Source organism: Lithobates pipiens, unplaced genomic scaffold, assembly GCF_037356315.1.
Source record: "Lithobates pipiens isolate NorthernLeopardFrog02 unplaced genomic scaffold, aLitPip1_a1.2 Scaffold_100, whole genome shotgun sequence".
NCBI classification, from domain to species: domain Eukaryota; kingdom Metazoa; phylum Chordata; class Amphibia; order Anura; family Ranidae; genus Lithobates; species Lithobates pipiens.
The window spans coordinates 241,648-265,323 of record NW_027507687.1 but is presented as its reverse complement, the minus strand read 5'-3'; the positions used below and the strand labels follow the sequence as shown (position 1 = coordinate 265,323).

At 45.6% G+C, this 23,676-nt stretch overlaps 1 protein-coding gene across 1 annotated transcript in view; it reads right to left on the bottom strand.

The window, feature by feature from the left end:
* Positions 1–244: 244 nt before the first annotated feature.
* The window catches only part of LOC143957993 (transient receptor potential cation channel subfamily M member 5-like), a 235,194-nt gene continuing 211,762 nt past the window's right edge, over positions 245–23,676 (bottom strand). The window contains exon 8 of the mRNA XM_077467438.1: positions 245–1,125. The gene's annotated coding sequence lies outside the window, so the exon portion shown is untranslated. The remainder of the gene's footprint in view (positions 1,126–23,676) is intronic.

Sequence of the window (23,676 nt, the reverse complement as noted above, 5' to 3'; positions counted from 1 at the left end):
TTGGAAAGATGCTGAGTTTATCTTGTGTGTCTGTTCTCTACTGCAGTAGTTGTTATTCATTTGGAACCACTAATCAATATGAGGATAGGAGTTGCCTATCTACAAAATGTCTAAGTCATTCCTTAAACGGTAACTCCACATCAAGTCACATACTGTGTTTTTTGCAATTAGTGAAATGTGCAAATAAAATAAAAACACTTAAAACCTTCAAAATGTAAAACTTATTGCACTAGAACTAAAAACATGTGAAACTGGCATTTTTTAATGTTTCAAAAAATCATGAGTATAAAGGCATGATAAATAAACAGTATATAGAGCTGCCATTTGTTTTTATATTGGCAGTAGAAATATTAAAAACAAGTTAAAATTATATTGAAAATTGCTCAGGTTCACTCCAGTTTACATGTTACATGCCCCTCAACCACTCCACCTATCAGTTTCAATGGGGTTGCCCACTGGTAGCAAACATACAAGCTGAACATGGTTCCAATGAACAGAATGGCTGGTGCCACAACAGGAATGGCAGAAGTAAATTAAAATATCCGACTAAACTAAAAAAAAAAAAAACTATCCTTTTACAAATTAGCTCCTTTTTATATACATGTTTCAGCTGACAGTAAGGGCCGGTTCACACAGCGGGCGATGCGAGGCGACACGACTCGCCTCGCCTCGCTCCCGCAAGTCGCCCCCATTCTGTACAATGGAACCGTTCTGAGAGGAGCGACTCGAGTCGCTCCGACTCAGAAAAAAGGTTCCTGTACTACTTCTGAGCGACTTCGGGGGCGACTTGCATTGACTTCTATACAGAAGTCCTCTGCAAGTCGCCGCTGAGGTCGCCGCAGGTCGCGGCGAGGCAAGTCGGAGACGCCTCGCCGCGCCTGCAGTGTGAACCGGCCCTAAAGAACATCAGTTCCTGTGTCAAAACAAAAGCCAGAAATAGACATTGTGGCTGAGCCTGGAATGATTAGGATAGACAGGGCAGTTGCTAGAATTTCTTTTTTTTTTTTTTTTAAAGTCCAATCTTTCACCATTGGTCCAAGCAAACTTCCAATCCAGTGCAGCATTGAATGCGTAAAGTATTATTATCCTATTCTTGGCCGTAAACAAAGCGTCTCACAGTATGACCTGGAAAAAAGAAAACACCACTGAGGTCAAAGAAATGTATTTGCTCAATCTTATTGCTTGTCTTCTTAAAAATACATCTCCCTGCTACTGCATCAAAAAGTATTCTGACTTCTATAAAAAAAAAAAGCATTCACAGTATTAAATGAGATGTGCAATGGTTTTGTACAAATTTCTTTCTATATATAATATTAACTGAACAAAAAATAAACAAACATTTTTTTTTGTCAATTAAATATAAAATGGAGCATATAAATATTTGATATACTCCTTGGCACAAGTGGATGGTGCTTTAGGCTTTTTTTTTCAGTTATTTTTCAGCTTCACCCTAATCCCCGCTGGTAGAAGTCTGTTGTTTATGGGGCTTAAAGTGGAAGTAAACTCCCCTATCGTTTTCAGCCAAGGAAGCTGCCATCTTTGCCTCTGTTTAATCTTCAACTGCTATGGTGCTGCACATGTGATTCGTTATGACACCAGCCATTGGATGGTTGGATAGTTTGGCTGAGAGAACAGCCAATGTGCAGTTAGCATTCCCAGCATGCCTTTTTTTTTTTAAATCGATGGGTTTACTTCCACTTTAATAGCGCAAGTTTAAATTTACAAACACTTGGGAAAGAGTCACAGCAGTGATTCATCTGTTAACATAATTGTCTGTTTAGGTTTAACCACTTAAGGACCGCCTCACGACGATATAAGTGGGCAGAATGGCACGGCTGGGCTGGGCCTGTATGTTGCTTTTTAAATACCAACCCGGTCCTGAGCTCCGTGGCCACGGGACCAGCAGACCCGATCATCTCTGGTGTCCCGCAATCAGGTCACAGAGCTGAAGAACAAGGAGAGGTCTGTGTAAACAAACCTCTCCCCGTGCTTCCTTGTGTGGCTTTCACCGATCGTCTGTTCCCTTTTATAGGGAAGGACGATCAGTGATGTCACATGCCAGGCCACACCCCCCTACAATAAAAAAAACCACATAACGTCATACATAACTACACTGCCCCCTAGTGGTTAACTCCTTCACTGACAGTGTCATTTATACAGGTATCAGTGCATTTAAATAGCACTGATTGCTGTATAAATGACAATAGTTCCAAAAATGTGTCCGCCATAATGTTGCAGTCACAATAAAAATCGCTGATTACCGCCATTACTAGTAAAAAAAAAAAAAATTAATAAAAATGCTATAAAACTATCCCCTATTTTGTAAATGCTATAACTTTTGCACAAACCAATCAATAATCGCTAATTGCGTTTTTTTTTTACCAAAAATATGTAGAAGAATACGTATCGGCCTAAACTGAGGGAAAAAATTATTTTTATATCTTTTTTGGGGATATTTATTACAGCAAAAAGTAAAAAATATTTTAAAAAAAGGACACCAATTTTGTTTGGGAACCACGTCGCATCACCGCGCAATTGTCATTTAAAGCGACGCAGTGCCTAATCGCAAAAAGGGCTTGGTCCTTTGGCTGCAAATTGGTCCGGGGCTTAAATGGTTAAATGACAAGTTAATTACTGTGCTGTCTTTTTGTTAAATATTTACTTGTAAACCAATTATTGTATAAATTGGTAAAATACAGGTAGTGTATAAAATATCATTTTAAAAGCATAAAATAAAATTGACATAAAGCCATTATAATTTTACATTAAAGTAAATCTGTTTAATGTAGGCAAACTAACAGCCACTGTGTGTGTGCACAAGACATAAGATGCTTTCTCCTACCTTGCAAGCACTACCCAGGCTGATCTGCCTAAGAAGTTCTTTAAAATCTGACCTTCCAGGTATAAACAGATTTGTACATACACACCCCCCCCCCCCACCAACAACCTCCCACAATACAGTGCTCAATACCAGAGTGACCTACATCCAGGCCCAAGCACTGTCACATGAAAGGTAATTACAAATGCATATGTCAGCAATAGAGATGGACGAACTTCCGACGGGACGTAACGTGAACCGCGAGCACGGCCGAAAGTTCGCGAACCGCAAAGTTCAGGGCGGGCCCCATTGACTTCAATGTCAGGCAAACTTTAAAAACCTACAGGTCATATTTTCAGCCACAAAATAATTACTAGCTGTGCACACATAGTCCCACCACATGGCCACTGACATAACACATGTATGAAGTGAATCTGGGATCGACAACTACAAGCATTCTTTTTTTATACGTGAAATTTTGACAATTCAGGACTCAGGAGTGCATGAAGGCAATGGAGGAGAGGAAAGGTCAAGGTAGGCTATGACGAGGGTGCAGGAGATGATCACCAGCACAGTGATATAGAGCACTCACACCAGCACTGAAATAGAGTGCACTGACACCATCACCGTGATAGAGTGCACTGACACAAGCACCGTGATATAGAGCACTGACACCAGCACTGTGATATAGAGCACTGACACCAGCACCGTCATATAGAGCACTGACACCAGCACCGTGATATAGAGCACTGACACCAGCACCGTGATAGAGTGCACTGACACCAGAACCGTGATAGAGTGCACTGACACCAGAACCGTGATATATAGAACACTGACACCAGCACTGTGATATAGAGCACTGACACCAGCACCCTGATATAGAGCACTGACACAAGCACAGTGATATAGAGCACTGACACCAGCAACGTGATATAGAGCATTGACACCAGCACCGTGATATAGAGCACTGACAACAGCACCGTGATATAGAGCACTGACAACAGCACTGTGATAGAGTGCACAGACACCACACCAGCACCGTGATAGAGAGCACTGACACCAGCACCATGATAGAGAGTACTGAGACCAGCACCGTGATAGAGTGCACTGACACCAGCACCAAGATATAGAGCACTGACACCAGCAACGTGATATAGAGCACTGACACCAGCAACGTGATAGAGTGCACTGACACCACACCAACACCGTGATAGACAGCACTAAGATAGAGTGCACTGACACCAGCACCGTGATATAGAGCACTGACACCAGCACTGTGATATAAAGCACTGACACCAGCACTGTGATATAGAGCACTGACACCAGCACTGTGATATAAAGCACTGACACCAGCACTGTGATATAGAGCACTGACACCAGCACCGTGATAGAATGCACTGACACCACCACCGTGATAGAGAGCACTGACACCAGCACCGTGATAGAGAGTACTGAGACCAGCACCAAGATAGAGTGCACTGACACCAGCACCGTGATATAGAGCACCGACACCAGCATCGTGATATATAGAGCACTGACACCAGCACCGTGACATATAGAGCACTGACACCAGCACCGTGATATATAGAGCACTGACACCAGCACCGTGATATATAGAGCACTGACACCAGCACCGTGATATAGAGCACTGACACCTGCAACGTGATATAGAGCACTGACACCTGCAACGTGTTATAGAGCACTGACACCGGCACCGTGATATAGAGCACTGACACCGGCACCGTGGTATAGAGCACCGACACCAGCACCGTGATAGAGTGCACTGACACCAGCACCGTGATAGAGTGCACTGACACCACACCAGCACCGTGATAGAGAGCACTGAGACCAGCACTGAGATAGAGTGCACTGACACCAGCACCGTGATATAGAGCACTGACACCAGCACCGTGATATAGAGCACTGACACCAGCACCGTGATATAGTGCACTGACACCAGCACCGTGATATAGAGTACTGACACCAGCACTGTGATAGAGTGCACTGACACCACGCCAGCACCGTGATAGAGAGCACTGACACCAGCACCGTGATAGAAAGCACTGAGACCAGCACTGTGATATAGAGCACTGACACGAGCACCAAGATAGAGAGCACTGACACCAGCACCGTGATATAGAGCACTGACACCAGCACCGTGATATAGAACACTGACACCAGCACCGTGATATAGAGCACTGACACCAGCACCGTGATATAGAGCACTGACACCAGCACCGAGATATAGAGCACTGACACCAGCACCGAGATATAGAGCACTGACACCAGCACTGATACCAGAAATTCACTGCTGGGCCCCAAAAATATGACACCGCTCAACATCTACAAACAGGAGGGTACGAGCATATACATTAGTACGGTGTGCTTTTTTTGTACAAGGAAGTGAGCCAAATGTAGAAAAAGGGTCTGTGTGCTCGATTAAATAAATCGTTTATAGAGATATACAGTGGTGTGAAAAAGTGTTTGCCCCCTTCCTCATTTCCTGTTCCTTTGCATGTTTGTCACACTTAAGTGTTTCGGAACATCAAACCAATTTAAACAATAGTCAAGGACAACACAAGTAAACACAAAATGCAATTTGTAAATAAAGGTGTTTATTTTTAAAGGTGAAAAAAATCCAAACCATCATGGCCCTGTGTGAAAAAGTGATTGCCCCCCTTGTTAAAACATACTATAACTGTGGTTGTCCACACCTGAGTTCAATTTCTCTAGCCACACCCAGGCCTGATTATTGCCACACCTGTTCACAATCAAGGCATCACTTAAATAGGAGCTGCTTGACACAGTAAGGTCCACCAGAAGATCCTTAAAAGCTACACATCATGCCGAGACCCAAAGAAATTCAGGAACAATTGAGAAAGAAAGTAATTGAGATCTATCAGTCTGGAAAGGGTTATAAAGCCATTTCCAAAGCTTTGGGAATCCAGCGAACCACAGTGAGAGCCATTATCCACAAATGGCGAAGACATGGAACAGTGGTGAACCTTCCCAGGAGTGGCCGGCTGCCCAAAATTACCCCAAGAGCGCAGCGACGACTCATCTAAGAGGTCACAAAAGACCCCACAACAACGTCCAAGGAACTGCAGGCCTCACTTGCCTCAGTTAAGGTCAGCGTTCATGCCTCCACCATCAGGAAAAGACTGGGCAAAAATGGCCTGCATGGCAGAGTTCCAAGGAGAAAAACACTGCTGAGCAAAAAGAACATCAAAGCTCGTCTCAATTTCTCCACAACACATCTTGATGATCCCCAAGACTTTTGGGACAACATTCTGTGGACCGATGAGACAAAAGTGGAACTCTTTGGAAGGTGTGTGTCCAAGTATATCTGGCGTAGAAGGAACACTGCATTTCATAAAAAGAACATTATACCAACAGTAATATATGGTGGTGGTAGTGTGATGGTCTGGGGCTGTTTTGCTGCTTCAGGACCTGGAAGACTTGCCGTGATAAAAGGAACTATGAATTCTGCTGTCTACCAAGAGATCCTGAAGGAGAATGTCCGACCATCTGTTCGTGTACTCAAGCTGAAACGAACTTGGGTTCTGCAGCAGGACAATGATCCTAAACACACCAGCAAGTCCACCACCGAATGGCTGAAGAAAAACAAAATAAAGACTTTGGAGTGGCCTAGCCAAAGTCCTGACCTGAATCCTATTGAGATGTTGTGGTATGACCTTAAAAAGGCCGTTCATGCTCGAAAACCCTCTAATGTAACTGAATTAGGACAATTCTGCAAAGATGAGTGGGCCAAAATTCCTCCAGGACGCTGTAAAAGCCTCATTGCACGTTATCGCAAACGCTTGGTTGCAGTTGTTGCTGCTAAGGGTGGCCCAACCAGTTATTAGGTTTAGGGGGCAATCACTTTTTCACACAGGGCCATGATGGTTTGGATTTTTTTTCACCTTTAATAATAAACACCTTCATTTACAAATTGCATTTTGTGTTTACTTGTGTTGTCCTTGACTATTGTTTAAATTGGTTTGATGTTCCGAAACACTTAAGTGTGACAAACATGCAAAGGAACAGGAAATGAGGAAGGGGGCAAACACTTTTTCACACCACTGTACATGGTCTACTGGTCACATGTGTTGAATTCCTCCAAGATCCATGCCTCATTCATTTTCATAAATGTGAGGAAGTCAACACTGTTGTGAGCTAGGCGAGTGCGCTTATCGGTCACGATCCCCCCTGCTGCGCTGAACGTCCTTTCGGACAGGACACTGGAGGAGGGGCAAGCCAACAGTTCCATTGCAAATTGGGCAAGCTCTGGCCAGAGGTCAAGCCTGCCCACCCAGTAGTCCAGGGGTTCATCACTCCTCAGAGCATCCACATCGGCCGTTAACCCGATGTAGTCAGACACCTGTCGGTCTAGGCGTTCCCCGATGCTGGATCCGGATGAGACCTGTCGATGGGCCGGCTGAAAGAATGACCTCATCTCAGAAGTCACCAACACATCTTCAAACTGCCCTCTTCTTGCAGGCGCTGTTGGATTGGTACCCACAACTCTTTCTCTGGGAGTGGGAATTGCTCCTCTGCCAACGCACGCAAAAGCAGAATGCAGCATTTCTCGAAGCAAGGCCTGGAAGTGCTCCATTCTGACAGCCCTCTGTGACGGTGGTAACATTTCCGCCACATTGTGTTTGTACCGGGGGTCTAAGTACGTTGCCACCCAGTACTGGTTCTTGACCCTTATGCTTTTTATACGGGGGTCCCTGTTAAAACACTGGAGCATGAAGGCCCCCATTTGCACTAAACTGGAAGTGGTGTGGTGGCCTGGCTCCTGCTCATCATCCAGGATAATGTCGTCCTCCTCGTTCTCCTATCCCCATCCACGCACAACAACAGGGATCCCAGAAAGGTTTAAAGCATGCCCTTCTTGCTCCTCCTCATCCGCCCCGGCACCATCCTCCTCTGACTCCTCTTCAGACTCCTGTTGTTGACTTGTCTCAGATAGAGTAGCCCCCCCCCCTGGGAATTCATCCAGCATTGCGACTTCCTCATCTTCCCGCTCCTGCTCCTCCACGGCTTGATCAATGACACGACGCAATGCACGCTCCTAAAAGAAGGCATAAGGTACCATGTCACTGATGGCGCCATGGCTGCGACTGACCAGTTTGGTGATCTCATCAAATGGCCGCATAAGTCTGCATGCGTCGCGCATGAGCAGCCACTGGCACAGTGGAAAAAAACCCAGCTCCCCAGAACCTGTTCTGCCGCAGAGTTCATACAGGTAGACGTTAACTGCACGTTTCTGCTGGAGCAGCCTATCAAGCATATAGAAGGTTGAGTTCCATTGCGTCGATCAATCGCAAATAAGACGTCTGACCGGCAGATTGGGTCGCCGCTGAATGTCAGTAAGATCTTCTGAAATGGGCCAAGATTTTCCTTGCCTGCCGCAAGATGTCCTGGACCCCAGGGTATTTGACAACGAATCGCTGCACGACCAAGTTTAAGACGTGTGCCATGCATGGCACGTGCGTAATTTTGCCCTGTTTCAATGCGCTAAGCAGATTGGCACCGTTGTCACACACCACTTTACCAACTGTCAAATTGAGCGGTGTTAGCCACTGATCTGCCTGTGAACGCAAAGCTGAAAGGAGTGCCGGGCCAGTCTGGCTCTTGGCTTTCAGGCACAACAGACGCAGCACGGCATGGCTACATCTCACCTGGCATGTCGAATATCTTCTGGGGAGCTTGGGCAGCGCAGCAGAAGAGACGCTAGCAGCAGAAAAGGAGTAGGAGGAGGAGGAGGAGAAGAAGAGCCAGGCCTGCATGCAATCCGTGGCGGTAAAACCAAATCTACACGGGTTACATGCTTGATGGCCGTCAGAAGGTTCACCCAGTGGGCAGTAAAAGTGATATACCTTCCCTGCCCGTGTTTTCTAGACCACGTGTCTGTGGTCAGATGTATCTTGGCACCGACCTAGTGTGCCAGAGATACATTCACTTGCCGCTGAACATGGCCATATAGCTCTGGGATGCCCTTCTGTGAGAAATACTTCCTTCCTGGGACCTTCCATTGTGGTGTTTCAATGGCCACAAGTTTTCGTAAGGCCTCCGAGTCCACCAGTTTATATGGCAGTAGTTGGCGGACTATGAGTTCTAACAAGCCAGCCGTCAACCGTTGGGCAAGAGGGTTATCCGGTTTTATCATTTTTTTACGCTCGAACATTTGGCCCATGGAAGCCTGCCTTTTTGCAGAAAACGTGAGCTTGCTGTGATGGAAGGTGGAGTGGAGGACAATTGTGAGGAGAGAGGAGAAGGAGAAGTAGAAGACAAGGCTGGACAGTGAGAGCCTGGAGTGTGGCTTTGTGTGTTCCGTTGCTCCCACTGGGCTCGGTGATGGCAGCTCATGTGCCTTCTTAAGGCGGTCGTCCCTAGGTGAGTGTTGAGCTTAGTGCGACTTATGCGTTGACTGCAAAGATTGCAGATGGCAACACTATTGTCATTAGCGGACATGTTAAAAAAAGCCCACACTGCGGAGCCATGTGCCGGCGTCCTGGGAGCGTCAGATGTGACCGTACATGGTTGATGCCTTGCTCCTGATACATTCGCATTCTGCTTTTTCCCTCCTGTGCAATCTAAGTTCTTCCTGCTTATCCTCCCTATCTGCTGGTCCATATCTCCCTCTGAACTCCCCTCCTCTTCCTCTCTTGTGGGCACCCACGTGGCATCACTAGACACGTCATCATCGACGTCACCTTCCCCACTGCTATAATTAGAGATCTCGGAGTAGGCAGCAACAGCGGGGACAAACCTCCTCCTTGGGCTGATCTGGGTACTGTCGTCAGACTGCTAAGCGGCGGTTGTTGCTACCTCCTCTTCCTGATCCAATGCCAAGAGTGGCTGCGCATCGGAAATGTCTTGATATGGATCAGAAAATAATTCCTGTGACATAAGCGGAAGGTATATGGTGGTGGTGTAGGTTGTAGTGTCTTTGGGGGTGCACATATCAGAGAGTGAAGAAGAGGGTGCAGATCGAGAGGATAAGGAGGGTGCAGAAGAGTAAGGCTGAGTGAGCCACTCAACCAAGTCTGGTGCGTCCTTTGACGTAATTGCACGCACCTTCTGCAATTTGCCACTTTGGCTCAAGTCTGTTGCTCCTGCCCTACCCCTACCACCCCTGCAGAAGGGCCTGCCTCTTCCTCTGCCTGTCATATTTTAAATGACCCTGTGACAAAAGTCTCTAGAGAAGTGCAGTATGTATGTGGAAGAAGGTATATAACACCCCGCTACAATCTGTTGTTTTTGGGGGCCACTGGTCTATCACACCAGTTATAATACTTTTTTTTATTGCGTTTGTCGCTCTCTGTAGTATCGCTGCAGAACTGCTCAGCAGTCACAATGCTGCACAGTGGAAATGCACTATACTATGCTTTCTATATGTGCAAGTATTTTATACATGTATTACACACCTATATACTGCACACCAAATAGTACACCTATACCAGTCCTTACAAGGACCTTTGTGGACCAAATAGCTAGTGATTTGCAGACTGTACCTCAGTCCCTACACTGATAAAGGACTGCTGCAGAATAGGGCAGCAATCTGCAGCAGTGGACCACAACCCTCCAAATAGTACACCTATACCAGTCCTTACATGGACCTTTGTGGACCAAGTAGCTAGTGATTTGCAGATTGTACCTCAGTCCCTACACTGATAAAGGACTGCTGCAGAATAGGGCAGCAATCTGCCGCAGTGCACCACAACCCTCCAAATAGTACACCTATACCAGTCCTTACATGGACCTTTGTGGACCAAGTAGCTAGTGATTTGCAGATTGTACCTCAGTCCCTACACTGATAAAGGACTGCTGCAGAATAGGGCAGTAATCTGCAGCATTGCAGCATTGCACCACAACCCTATATATTGTACACCTATACCAGTCCTTACAAGGACCTTTGTGGACGAAATAGCTAGTGATTTGCAGACTGTACCTCAGTCCCTACACTGATAAAGGACTGCTGCAGAATAGGGCAGTAATCTGCAGCAGTGCACCACAACCCTATATATTGTACACCTATACCAGTCCTTACATGGACCTTTGTGGACCAAGTAGCTAGTGATTTGCAGACTGTACCTCAGTCCCTACACTGATAAAGGACTGCTGCAGAATAGGGCAGCAGTCAAGTATAATATTCTTTCTATATTTGGAAGAAAGTATATTATATGTGTACAACCCTATATACTGTACACCTATACCAGTCCTTAAAAGGACCTTTGTGGACCTAATAGTAATAGCTAGCTAGTGATTAAACTAACTGTCCCTGCTACACACAGTGTCCTGTCCCTCCCTGCACTGACAAAAGACAGGCTGCTGCAATCGCCAACACAGCAGTGCACTGAACCCTATATACTGTACACCTATACCAGTCCTTAGAAGGACCTTTGTGGACCTAATAGTAATAGCTAGTGATTAAACTGACTGTCCCTGCTGCACACAGCATCCTGTCCCTCCCTGCACTGACAGAAAACAGGCTGCTGCAATCACCAGCACAGCAGTGCACTCAACCCTATATACTTTACTACACCTATACCATACCAGTCGTTAAAAAGACTTTTGTGGACCTAATAGCTAGCGATTTGTGTCACTACAGTCTCTCCCTGCTCCACACAGTGTCCTGTCCCTACACTGAAATAAGACAGAATGTAAAATGGCCGCCAGATCAGGTCTATTTTTAAGGTAGGGGGAATGTCCAATTGTCCATGTGCTAAAATGTCTCAAATGGCTGTCCTGTACCCCATGATTGATGTGTCATCATGGGTCAAAGTTCTTTCACACTGTAAACACATATGTCCACCGGGCGAACAGCGGCAATTGTCCGCCGATCGGGTGAATCACGAACACGCAAAATTTGCCGCAAAACGACCACAGGGCAAACAGTTCGGCCATCCCTAGTCAGTAATATTGGAGAAAGTGTATGTCTGTATTTAGTGTTTACATCTTCATTTTAAAATAACATTTCATTGCTCTTTTTAAACTACTAATTTGTTTTTTGTTTTTTTATTGATCCAAGCATATTTAATTATTAAATTAAAAAATAATTAGAAGTTGGTCACTGCTGCAGCAGGCTTTAAATAGAACACTGGCGCCTGGAGCCTTTCACGTATTGTGGGCGCATTGGTGCGTGCATGCACACTGGTGAATATGTTGTCCTGGCCGTTCTCGCCTATGCGTGCGCATGCGCATTAGCATTGGAGGATTTGTATTTGCAGATCCGCGATTCTGCTGGCCATTGATGCCAGTTCTCCTGCGGGTTGGTCCCTGCCATTCCCCCCCCCCCCCCAAGGTGCAACCTCTGGATGCCCAGGCGTGCTTGGTTCTCTGGAAATTTTTTGATTTACAAATAACGCAGCAACTTAGGGGCATGAACATTATTTGCTGGTTCCCAAGAGCTTTCCTCAGGTGAGTAACCTTTACACTTCACTAGATATTGAATTTGTCTACCTCTCTTCCGACAGTCCAGGATGGCTTCCACCTCAAACTCCCTTTCTTCACCCACTATATTCGGAGGTGGAGGAGGATCTTGCCTTCCAGAAAAGGGGCCAGCACTGACTGGCTTGAGCAGTGAGACGTGGAAGACTGGGTGAATCTTGTAAGAGTTCGGCAAGGAAAATTCAAAAGCGACAGGATTAATTTCTTTCTTGATTGCAAAGGGACCGATGAACCTTGGGCCCAGCTTCCGCGAGGGGCAAGATAATTTGAGGTTCAGGGTGGAGAGCCAAACTTTGTCTCCCACTTTCAGAACTGGATTACCTTTCTTCTTCCTATCGTAATAGTTTTTATAGTCTTCCTGTGCTTTCCTCATGTTTTCTTGAAGAACCTGTAAATTTTCTTGAATGAAGGGTAATCTGTCCTGTACGGCAGGTACTGCTGCTTCCAAAGTGACATGAGGCAAGAAGGATGGATGGAATCCATAGTTCATCCAGAATGGAGACTGATTGGTGGAGGCGTGTACCGAATTATTATAGGCAAATTCGGCACACGGAAGCAAGGTTACCCAGTTATCTTGAGAGAACGTAGAAAAACAGCGGGGGTACTGTTCTAGCGTCTGATTCGTCCTCTCCGTCTGGCCATTACTCTGCAGATGATAGGCAGAGGACAAACAGATTTCAATGTTCAAAGCTTTACAGAGAGCCCTCCAGAACCTTGATGTAAATTGTACTCCTCTATTGGAGACAATACTGTCTGGCAGGCTGTGCAATCTTACAATCTCTTTAATAAAGACATGTGCTGTATCTATGGCAGAGGGTGTACCTAGTAGAGGCAGAAAGTGGGCCATCTTTGTTAGATGATCTACCACCACCAGGATAGTGGAAAAGCCTTCGGATGGGGGTATCTCCACAATAAAATCCATGGATAGCATCTTCCAAGGACGGTCTGGGATAGGTAGTGGTCTCAACAGACCCCAGGCTTGTGTGCAGCTTCCCTTATTTCTGGCACAGGTTGTGCAGGAGCCTACAAAGTCCTTACAATCTTGCCTCGGGTTAGGCCACCAGTAGGATCGCTGAATCAGCTCAGTAGTCTTATGGATCCCGAAGTGGCCGGCAAGCTGGTATTCGTGAAAGGTCTTGAGGACTTCAAGTCTAGCTCCATTGGGAACGAAGATCTTGTCCTTGTGCCACAGGAGTCCTTCCTGCCTTCTGAATGCAGAACGTTCGGATTCAGAGTATTGAGCAGAGGTTTGTTCAAGGGTTGATCTTAGATCGGGTTGAATTAAGAGGAAATTCTGAGGGGACATGATGGTGCTAGGGACAACAGTCTCTGGAATTTCTGGAAACATGCGTGAGAGGGCATCTGCTTTCACATTCTTGGACCCCGGGCGATAAGTAAGGTGAAAGCTAAACCTTGAAAAGAACAAGGCCCACCTGGCTTGCCGTGGTCTTAGTCCTTTGGCGGATCTGAGATATTCAAGGTTTTTATGGTCGGTGAATATCATGATGGGATGAGCTGCGCCTTCAAGTAGGTATCGCCATTCTTCGAGGCCAGCTTTTATTGCCAGTAATTCCCTCATCTCCCACATCATAATTTCTTTCTGGCTGGCTTAGTTTTCGGGAGAAAAAGGCCACAGGGTGTAGTAAAGCTTTATGGCCTTGACGTTGAGACATGACAGCCCCAATGGCGACTTCAGATTCATCAACCTCCAAAAACATAGGGCAAGGCTGGATCTGGATGTTGCAGAATGGGGTCAAGGTGAATAGAGTCTTTAGCTTATCAAAAGCTTTTTGGGCTTCCTGGGACCACTGAAAATGGGTATGCTGGTGAGTCAGCTGAGAAATAGGGGCAATAATACCAGAAAACTCTAACAAATCTCTGATAAAAGTTAGCAAATCCTACAAATCTTTGGATACCTTTCTTGTCGGTAGGGGCTGACCATTTCAGAATAGCAGATACTTTCTGAGGGTCCATAGCTATCCCAGTTGTGGAAATAATTAGCCCCAGGAATTTATAGACGTCTGTTCGAATTGACACTTTTCTGCTTTTGCATAGAGCCGGTGTTTTCTTAATGTGGATAGTACCTTCCGGACATGGGTTCTATGTAGCTCCAAGGTGGCAAAGAAGACTAGGATGTCATCCAAGCATACAATCAGGAAATGATCCAGGAACTCTCTAAAGATGTTGTTTACAAAATTTTGAAAGGTCACTGGGGCATTACACAGTCTGAAAGGCATAACCAGGTTTTCAAAATGCCTGAAACGAGTTCTGAAAGTGGTCTTCCACTCGTCCCCCTTCCTTATGCGCACAAGATTGTAAGCACCTCATAAGTCCAGCTTAGTAAAGACACGGGCAGAACGGAATCTCTGGAAGAGCTCAGGAACAAGGGGAAGAGGGTAACGATTTTTGACTGTGATTTTATTAAGTTCCCTGTAGTCCACACAGGGCCTGAGGGTATGGTCTTTCTTCTCCACAAAAAATATCCCGGCACCAGCTGGAGATGATGAGCGGATGAACCCTTTCTCTAAGTTCTCGTCAAGATATTGATGTAAAGTCTCAAGTTCAGTCTCTGAAAGTGTAAATATTTATCCAAAGGGGATCTCCATGCCAGGCAACAACTCGATTGGACAATCATAAGAACGATGGGGTGGCAAAGTGTCAGCTTTTCTTTTATCAAAGACATCCAAGCCCTTGTACATACGGTCAGAAGAATCCGTCGGAATGTGTCATATCGGACTGTGTTGTCAGATAATCCGACAGTGTGTGGTATGCATCGGACTGATTCCGTCGGAATATCCGTCGGACCCAATTTTTCAACTTGTTGGAAATATTTCCCGACCAACTGGTTCGATCGGACATACTCCGATCATGTGTAGAGAATTTTGATCGGACCAAGTGCCACGCATGCTCAGATCAAATTCCTACATCAAAGCTATTGGCTACTAGCCTGAACGTAGTCCCATCGTAACGAAATTACATCATCACGTTCTGAATGATCAGATTTTTTGACAACTTAGTCCGACCGTGTGTATGCAATAGTTTCGGACAAGATCCGACGGACAAAATCCGACGGACTTGGTTGTCGAAATCTCCAACCGTGTGTACAGGGGCTATGAAGTCATGGTAGACTGAAGGGACGTCTTGACTGGAATTGGAAACTGGTTGAACGGTAAGGCAGCTGGAGGGTGCTACAGGTTCAGGTATCATGCAATGCTGACAGCAATAGGTTGACTTAAAAGAGATATTCCCCGTGTTCCAGTCTGAGGGTTGTGTGTTCGTAGCCAGGGGAGCCCCAGAATTACAGGAAACATTGGTGAACAAAGAACATCAAAACAAAGGAATTCTTGATTTCCAGAGTCAATCATAGTAAGGGTAGGCAAAGTCTCTTGAGTAACAGGCCCAAACTGCAGTGTAGATCCATCAGTCAAATGAATTTTAAGTTTATGTTCCTTATTCCGAAGTGGAATCTGAAGGTCTTTAGCAAGAGAAACGTCCAAAAAGCAACTGCAAGCCTCGGAATCTATTATTGCCAGAAGTCTAACTTCTCCTCTTGCCAACTGTAGTGCAACATGGAGGACAAGGTAGGATGGAGAAGATTTTGGGACTTGGAGGCTGGTAGAGTTTCGGAAAGGAAATCTACTGGGTCTTACAGGACAGTTGAGATGGATATGTCTGGCTTCTCCGCAATAGAAGCAAAGGTTGGCTTGAAATCGATGAAGTCTCTCATTAGGGGTCAGAGCAGAGCGAACTATGCCAATTTGCATAGGCCCTCTGTTGGACGTGACCGAGGTGGAGAGTGCAGGAGCGGAACCGTAGGCGTCATCCACGATGGCTTAAGGGATCGCACACATTCAATCCGTCGCTCTCGCAGACGCCTATCAAGTTGATGGTTAGCTGAATGAGCCCTTCTAACGTGATTGGGGACTCTACCCGTGCTAGTTCATCTTTGAAAGGTTTAGACAAGCCAAGCCGGAAATTGAATCTGAGAGCTGCCTCATTCCACCCTGTATCGGCAGCCCAATTGTGAAAGTCCACGATGTAGTCTTCTACAGGACGCTGCCCTTGCCGCAAGGCATAAAGGGAGGCCTCAGCAGTAGCCATGCATTGCGGATCATATAATTTGGACATGGCTTCAAAGAACAAGTCCACTGAATTAATAGCGGGATTCCTTTGCTCCAGTAACTGATGGGCCCAAGACAGAGGTTTATTGGACAGCAAGGAAATAAATCCCACTTTAACAGTTTCTAGGAAGAAGTTTCTTGGCTGAAGGGCCAGGTAAAGTAAACAGGAATGCTTGAATGCTCGGAACTTCCTTCGGTCACCGGAGAAGCATTCTGGAGTAGGTACCCTTGGTTCAGGGGGCGGAATCATCAAGGGAGATGTCGTCTGGTTCTGTAGGCGATCCCCAACTGGGAATAATGTCCTTGTAGGCTTGTCACTGCTTGGGTGAGGGCAGCGATTTGCTGGCACAGGGTCTCAAGCGAGGAAGCACCTCCGTCAGCCTCTGACGTTACTGGCTGCATGATACTATCACATACCTGGTCGGAGGCTGAAATGCTGGGAGGGCTTCCCTTGCAAGTGCAGAGCGCCCCCTGAAGATGGCACAGGGAGAGCTATACTCAAAGATATAGGGGTTGCTGGCTGTGGCAAGCTGAGGTGGATCAGAGAAGTCGACTGGTAGGCAGCTGATGAGCAGGGAAGACTGCTAGACAGGGGTACCTCGGAAGTACCAGATGAGATTGTGCAGCAGGGAGAACCAGAAGCAGTGTCAGGAGCAAGGCCGGAGTTCATGCACAGGACAGCAAGCAGCAGCAAAATCAATGGAACAAGCCAGGGTCAACCACAGGGCAGAAGATCAAGTGGGTAAACAGGAACAAGCCAAGGGTCAAGCCGAGATAAACACAGATCAGACGGGTCAAGGCAAGCCGGGGCGTTAACAGTCCACGACAACAGGAACAGGAACTCAGGAACACACAAGAAGCTGAAGATCATGCAGCAGTTGGTTACTGCTGCAGCAGGCTTTAAATAAGACACTGGCACCTGGAAACTCTCACATATTGCGTGCGCATTGGCGCGCACATGCACACTGGTGAATATGCTGTCCTGGCTATTCTCGCCCGTGTGCATGCGCATTAGCATTGGAGGATTTGTATTTGCAGATCCGCGATTCTGCTGGCCATTGATGCCAGTTCTCCTGCAGGTTGGTCCCTGACATGACCTATTGTCAGTTTGCATTTTGTGAGTACTCACTTTTATACAAAAGTTTCTTATTAAATTATATCTGGTAATGCTCTAGATTTACACACCTTCCATTTCTGTTTTTCTTGTAGTTCACACTGAAAGCGCTGCTCGTGTAAACACCAGAAAAGGGTTAAAAACTCCTGTTTTACGGCACTTTTACAGCGCTAAATACAGCTCTCCCAACCCGCCCCAAAGATGCTGCTTGCAGGACTTTTCATAACGTTCCGCAAGCACCGCTCCAGTGCAAAAAGACACACTGGAATAAATGGGAGGCACTTTGCAGAGGTTATTTCTAGTGCTAAAGAGCCTGAAAAACACCCCAGTGTGAACTATGTAACATGCAAAGTACCATGGCAACTGCAGATCAAACCGAGGGTGTTATTTACTAAAACTGAAGAGTGTAAAATGTGGTGGAACTCTGCATAGAAACCAATCAGCTTCTAAGTTTTATTGCCAAAGCTTAAAGTTATACTAAACACACATTGTTTATTTTACTTTGTGCATCCTATTTCTGTATGTGGATGATGGCGCTGTAATTATTTTAATAAAAAAAAACAAAAAAGAAAAAACACCAAAAAGTACCTTTTTCCCTAATCAATATACAGCTATCATATGACCCAGATCTTTCACACCCTGTCTCTAGGAGCGATTAACAGAGCTACGTTAATATCAATAAGGCTGCCTATCACATTAAAAGAAGAGCAGAGAGGATCTGAGGCAGTGAAGCAAAACTGATGTAGAGAAGTGTTTGTGGAGTGGGGACATATCCGCCAGTGAAGGGCCCCTGTACAATGCACAGAACGATCATCTGGCGGGGGCGTGTTCACTCTGCAAAGACATTATCAGTTTAACCAGTGTGCGATCGTGTTGCCCCTGTATGCCTGATCAACATATTTGTGGCCCCACGAGGGTACACCTGCAGATAGTCTCTAGTCCACAAGGAAGGGTAGCATAATCTAGGTATGCATTGTTCTCTGGAACAATGCATAATAAGGATTACTATCAGCGGAATTGTAGTCATCGTTCATTTGGTCATTGTATATAATCATTTATCCTGTGCTAAATCCTTATTTGGTTAGTCACATCCTGTGTGTTGTTACATCCTTATTTGGTAATTTCCTGTGAGGTCACAGATTTTGTTTTTGAATAAAAGAACGAGTCAACTGCTCAAAGGAAGAGATGCTGACGAAGCTGGGAATGTAAGGAATGGTCATGTCTGTTTTTCTTGAGGATGCAAGGGTAATGGAATGATAGGTAAGGTAGCTTATATCATTAGACGGAATGTGTGCTTAGGAGCACAGGAGATATGGCTGTGTGCATAGCATACAGCCAAATTTCCATAACAATAATAAGTATAGAGAATGTGCAGCGCTAACAAAATATTCAATATCAAAAATAAAATTGACATGTGGAAAATTATTAACCAATGTAAAAGTACATATTGACATATTGATATAAATTCCGTGAATAAATAATGTCCAAAATGTAAATATAGAGGACCACTAACAGGTCCTAGTGTATTCCAAGTTGTAAAATCCAAAAATGGGTGAATAACAGTCACAAAAATCTTGAGTGAACATCCAAACGGGATAAAAGTGACATAGATGTTCCACCACCAGAAGCACCAGTCGCTTACTGGAAAGATTGGACTCGTACAGGTATACATCTGATAAGTCAAATAAGCTTTGAAAAATTACCAGACGTTTCAGGCTCACTGTATGACAAATGTTCCAAATCGATTCCGTAGGGAATATTTATTATGTAAACATAACAATTGCACTTACATTTCCAGAGTAAAAAAAAAGTGCTTCAAATAGGATAGTAACAGTGACAGCGACTGGTGCTTCTGGTGGTGGAACTTCTATGTCACTTTTATCAGGTTTGGATGTTCACTTAAGATTTTTGTGACTGTTATTAATCCATTTTTGGATTTTACACCTTGGAATACACCAGGACCTGCTTGTGGGGCTCTATATTTACATTATGGACATTATTTTTTCACAGAATATATGTCAATATGTACTTTTACATTGGTTATTCATTTTTCAAATATCAATTTTATTTTTTATATTGAATATTTTGTTAGCGCTGCACATGCTCTAACTTATTTCTGTTTATCTATACACTTCTGTGTTGGCTGCTATTGTCTAGACAGCGTGGTATATTTTGTTACTTAGGTAAATTTCCATAACAAGGCTCAAGTTTTTTTACTTTAAAACCCTTTAGCTCGGACCATATGCACATATGCGGCCTCGGCTTTCAGGGGTTTTACCAGCGTGATGCATGCAGCTGTATGCATCACCCCGGTACCGTTTTTTTTAGAGCGGGCGGTCGGCTGTTTGGGGATAACAACCAGTGTGGCTAAAAATAGGATTTTTGTACTCATCATAAAATCCTTTCCTCTGATGTTCATTGATGGACACAGCACCTTAATTTTGACCTTAGGGTTATATCGCCACCTTTAGGAGAGGACTAGGCAGAACACATAAAAAACAAGCACAGTACTGCCCAGGGAGAGGCCCCTCACTCTGCTCCTAGCAGCTCTGTTAGTCAAAAAGCAGTACAGACATAAATAGGAGGGGTGGGTGCTGTATCTGCCAATAAACATCAGAGAAAAGGATTTTACGGTGAGTACAAAAATTCTATTTTCACTTTTATTCATTGACGGACACAGCACCTTAATCTTGACCTTAGGAACATCCACAAGCAGTGCCAAAAACGAGGGGTGGGAACATAAAGAAAATAAACTCCACCCATAACAAAAAGAACTTCCCATCAGGGGAGTCGCAACCTCAAACGCCCGCCTGCAAAACCTTGCAGCCGAAGCATGCATGCGAAGATGCGCCCACATCGACCTTGTAAAATTTGGTGAAAGTGTGTACGGACAACCAAGTCGCCACCTTACACACCTGATAAATGGACGCTTGATGCCGGAAAGCCCAGGAAACACCAATTGCCCTGGTAGAATGCACCGTGACAGGAAAGGGAGGCGCCCGCCCTCTTATGGCATAAGCCTGAACCACAATCTGTCTGATCCACCGAGAAATGGTGACCAACGAGACCGCCAGGCCCTTCTTTGGGCCAGCCACCGATACAGTGTGTTCAACCTCCAGAAAGGAGCCGTAGCAGACAGATTGTCACGATCAGGGTCTATAGAAGTTGCAGGACTACCACTAGGATAGGTACACAAGCATTCACCCTGGCAGATGACACAGGCTCATCTGAGGTGCAGAGTCTAAGTACTAACCGGTTTTCAACAGAGCTCCTGATGGTGGAGATGGATTTAGCTGCATGTTAGTACCAGGTTGCAGTCCTCAGGATCGCCCCACCAGGAAGTGAGCAAGCTGGGATTCAGTAGCGGATGAGCAGGTAAGGATAAAACAGAAGCGTAGTCAGAAAGCAAGCCAAAAGTTTGGTAACAAGTTGTTGCAGGTTGGGATCAGGCAGAGGTGTAGTAGTAGAACAAGCCAAGGGTCGATAACCAGCAGTAGCAAATATAAACGGCAGCAGGGAAGACAGGAGCGAGATACAGGCTGGAGATAGCACAATATTCTGGCAAGGAGGAAGTGCAGAGACATGGCTTATATCAGGAAGTTCATGGGAGGAGAAAAGAGTTCAAGGTTCAGCTGAAATCAAGGTACAAGGCAGGGTTGTCTAAAGGATCTGACAATGTACTGTCCAGCATCTCAGACAGCCCAGTGAGAATATTCATTGCCAGACACAGCTGAGGTCCCAGGTTCAAGTCCAGGTCCTGACACAGATACCCCCACAGAGCCCGGACCACAGCCAAAGAATGTAAAGCGACTTCCTTGGGATGTGACGGCCAAGGACATAATGATGGAAGCACAAAGTCCTCATTTAGATGAAAGGCTGAAACAACCTTCGGAAGAAAAGAAGGTTGCAGATGCAGCACCGCATTATCATTGTGGAGGATCAAGTAGGGAGACTTGCATGACAAGGCCGCCAACTCAGAAACCCGACTTGCAGGTGTAATAGCCACTAGAAAGACTACTTTCTGAGAGAGTGTCAATAAAGGGATGTCCCTAATGTTTTCAAACGGCGGTTTCTGAAGCACCGAGAGCACCAGATTCAAATCCCACGGGGGCAACGGTGGACGTACTGGAGGGACCACATGCCGAACCCCCTGAACAAATGTACGCACCAATAAGTGAGTCGCCAAGGGTCTCTGAAAAAAGACAGCCAAAGCCTATATCTGACCCTTAATGGTGCTCAATGCAAATTTCTGATCAACTCCTCGCTGCAAGAACAGCAGGATCCTGGAAACTGAATATGTCCACGGATGCCATCCCATCTCCTCACACATGGTGATGTAGGCCTTCCACGTGCGATGATAAATCTTCTGGGAAGAAGACTTCCGCACCCTCAGTATAGTGGAAATTACCGAAACTGACAGCCCTCGGTTCCTCGGCACCTGGCTTTCAACAACCACGCCGTTTAAAACCAGCGACTGTAAAGCAGGGTGAAGTATCAGACCTTGTGACTGAAGGTCTTTGTGCATCGGCAGCTGCCAAGGAACATCCGCCACCATTCGTACCTTGTGGATGGCCTAAAACCCTGCCATGGCATTGTGCGATTGGATCCTGACCAGACGCCCCTGCAGTCTCTGCGACCATGTGGAGAGGCATTGCCTGATCTCCTGAAGCTCCAACACATTGATCGGCAGGTGGGAATCTTCCTGCGTCCAGTGACCCTGGGCCCCATACTCACCCTCCAACTGGTCAGGCTGGCATCCGTCGTGATCACCATCCAATGAAGAGGAAATAACAGCCACCAGAGAAGCGAAGCCCTGACTAGCTGACTCACCCAAATTTGACAATCCAGGGATGTCAGAGATTTGTCCCATTTGGGCAGGATCTCTTTCTGCAGGACTCGAGTGTGGAATTGAGCATATGGTACTGCCTCGAAGGTGGCTACCATGAGGCCCAGAACTCGTATGCAAAAATGCAGTGACAACCACCTGCGGGACATCAGTAACCACACTGCAGATTGAAGAGTCTGCAGCTTGTCCGAAGGGAGAAAGACCCTCGTCTCTGAGGAGTCCAGAATCAACCCCAATACTCCAGATGCTGAGTTGGCACCAACACCAACTTCTGGAGATTCAAACCCAGCCAAACTCCCTTAATTCCATGGCAGAAGCTGCTCTCAGGAGGAGGTTGTTCAGGTAACCCACGATCGCGATCCCTCCTTGTCTGAGCAACGCCAGAACTGGGGCCAGCACTTTGGTGAAGACTGTTGGAGCTGTTGCTAGGCCAAAGGGAAGAGCTACAATTTTTTTTTTTTTTTAAACTTTATTTCTTTATTAAGATATTTATTTTATTTACAAAATACATCAAAATTAAACACCCCCTCAGTCCCCACTCCCTCCCATCACCTTATCAGATAAAAATATAACAAAAAAAAAAAAAGGATGGTTCATATCTTCAGTGGCCTATGAGGGGATTGGTATCATGAGGGCTATCCTAGCTGATGTTCTATGTAATCTAGATTCCCACTCTATCACACTTCCCTCTCATCCCCATTCTCACACACTTCCACCCTCTTCATTTGTCCTCTTACTTTAATTCCTATTGGGTCACTTTTCATCGTTAAAATATTTTTTTTCACACTATTATTATTCACATATCAATCCCTCTGGCTTCCCACCAAGGTTTCCACATCTTGTCATATTTTTTTAAAGTCCCTTGTTTTATATATAACGCTTTCTCTTTAGGAATTACCACATTCACGCTATTTATCCATTCTCTACCAGACGGAGGCTACAACGACAACCATCTTAGCGCAATCAGTTTCCTTGCCTGAAATAGGCATCTCAGAACCACCGTCTGGCTGCTTCCCGGGTTTCCAACTCCTTCCACTAATCCCAGGAGACAATATTTCGCCTCCATCCTGGTGGAGGTTCCAAACACCCGATCAATGTTTCCTGTCACCTCCGTCCAGTAGCGGATCAACTTCGGGCATCTCCAAAACATGTGAATCATGTCTCCCTCCATGTCCCCGCACCGGGGGCAGCTTGCGTCTGGCCGTCGGCCAAATTGAAAAAGTTTCAGAGTATAATAAGTTCTATATAATAAGAACAGATGTGACATCCTCTGAGAGGGAGAGAGTGATACCAACGGAGCCAGTTCAAGAATTCGATT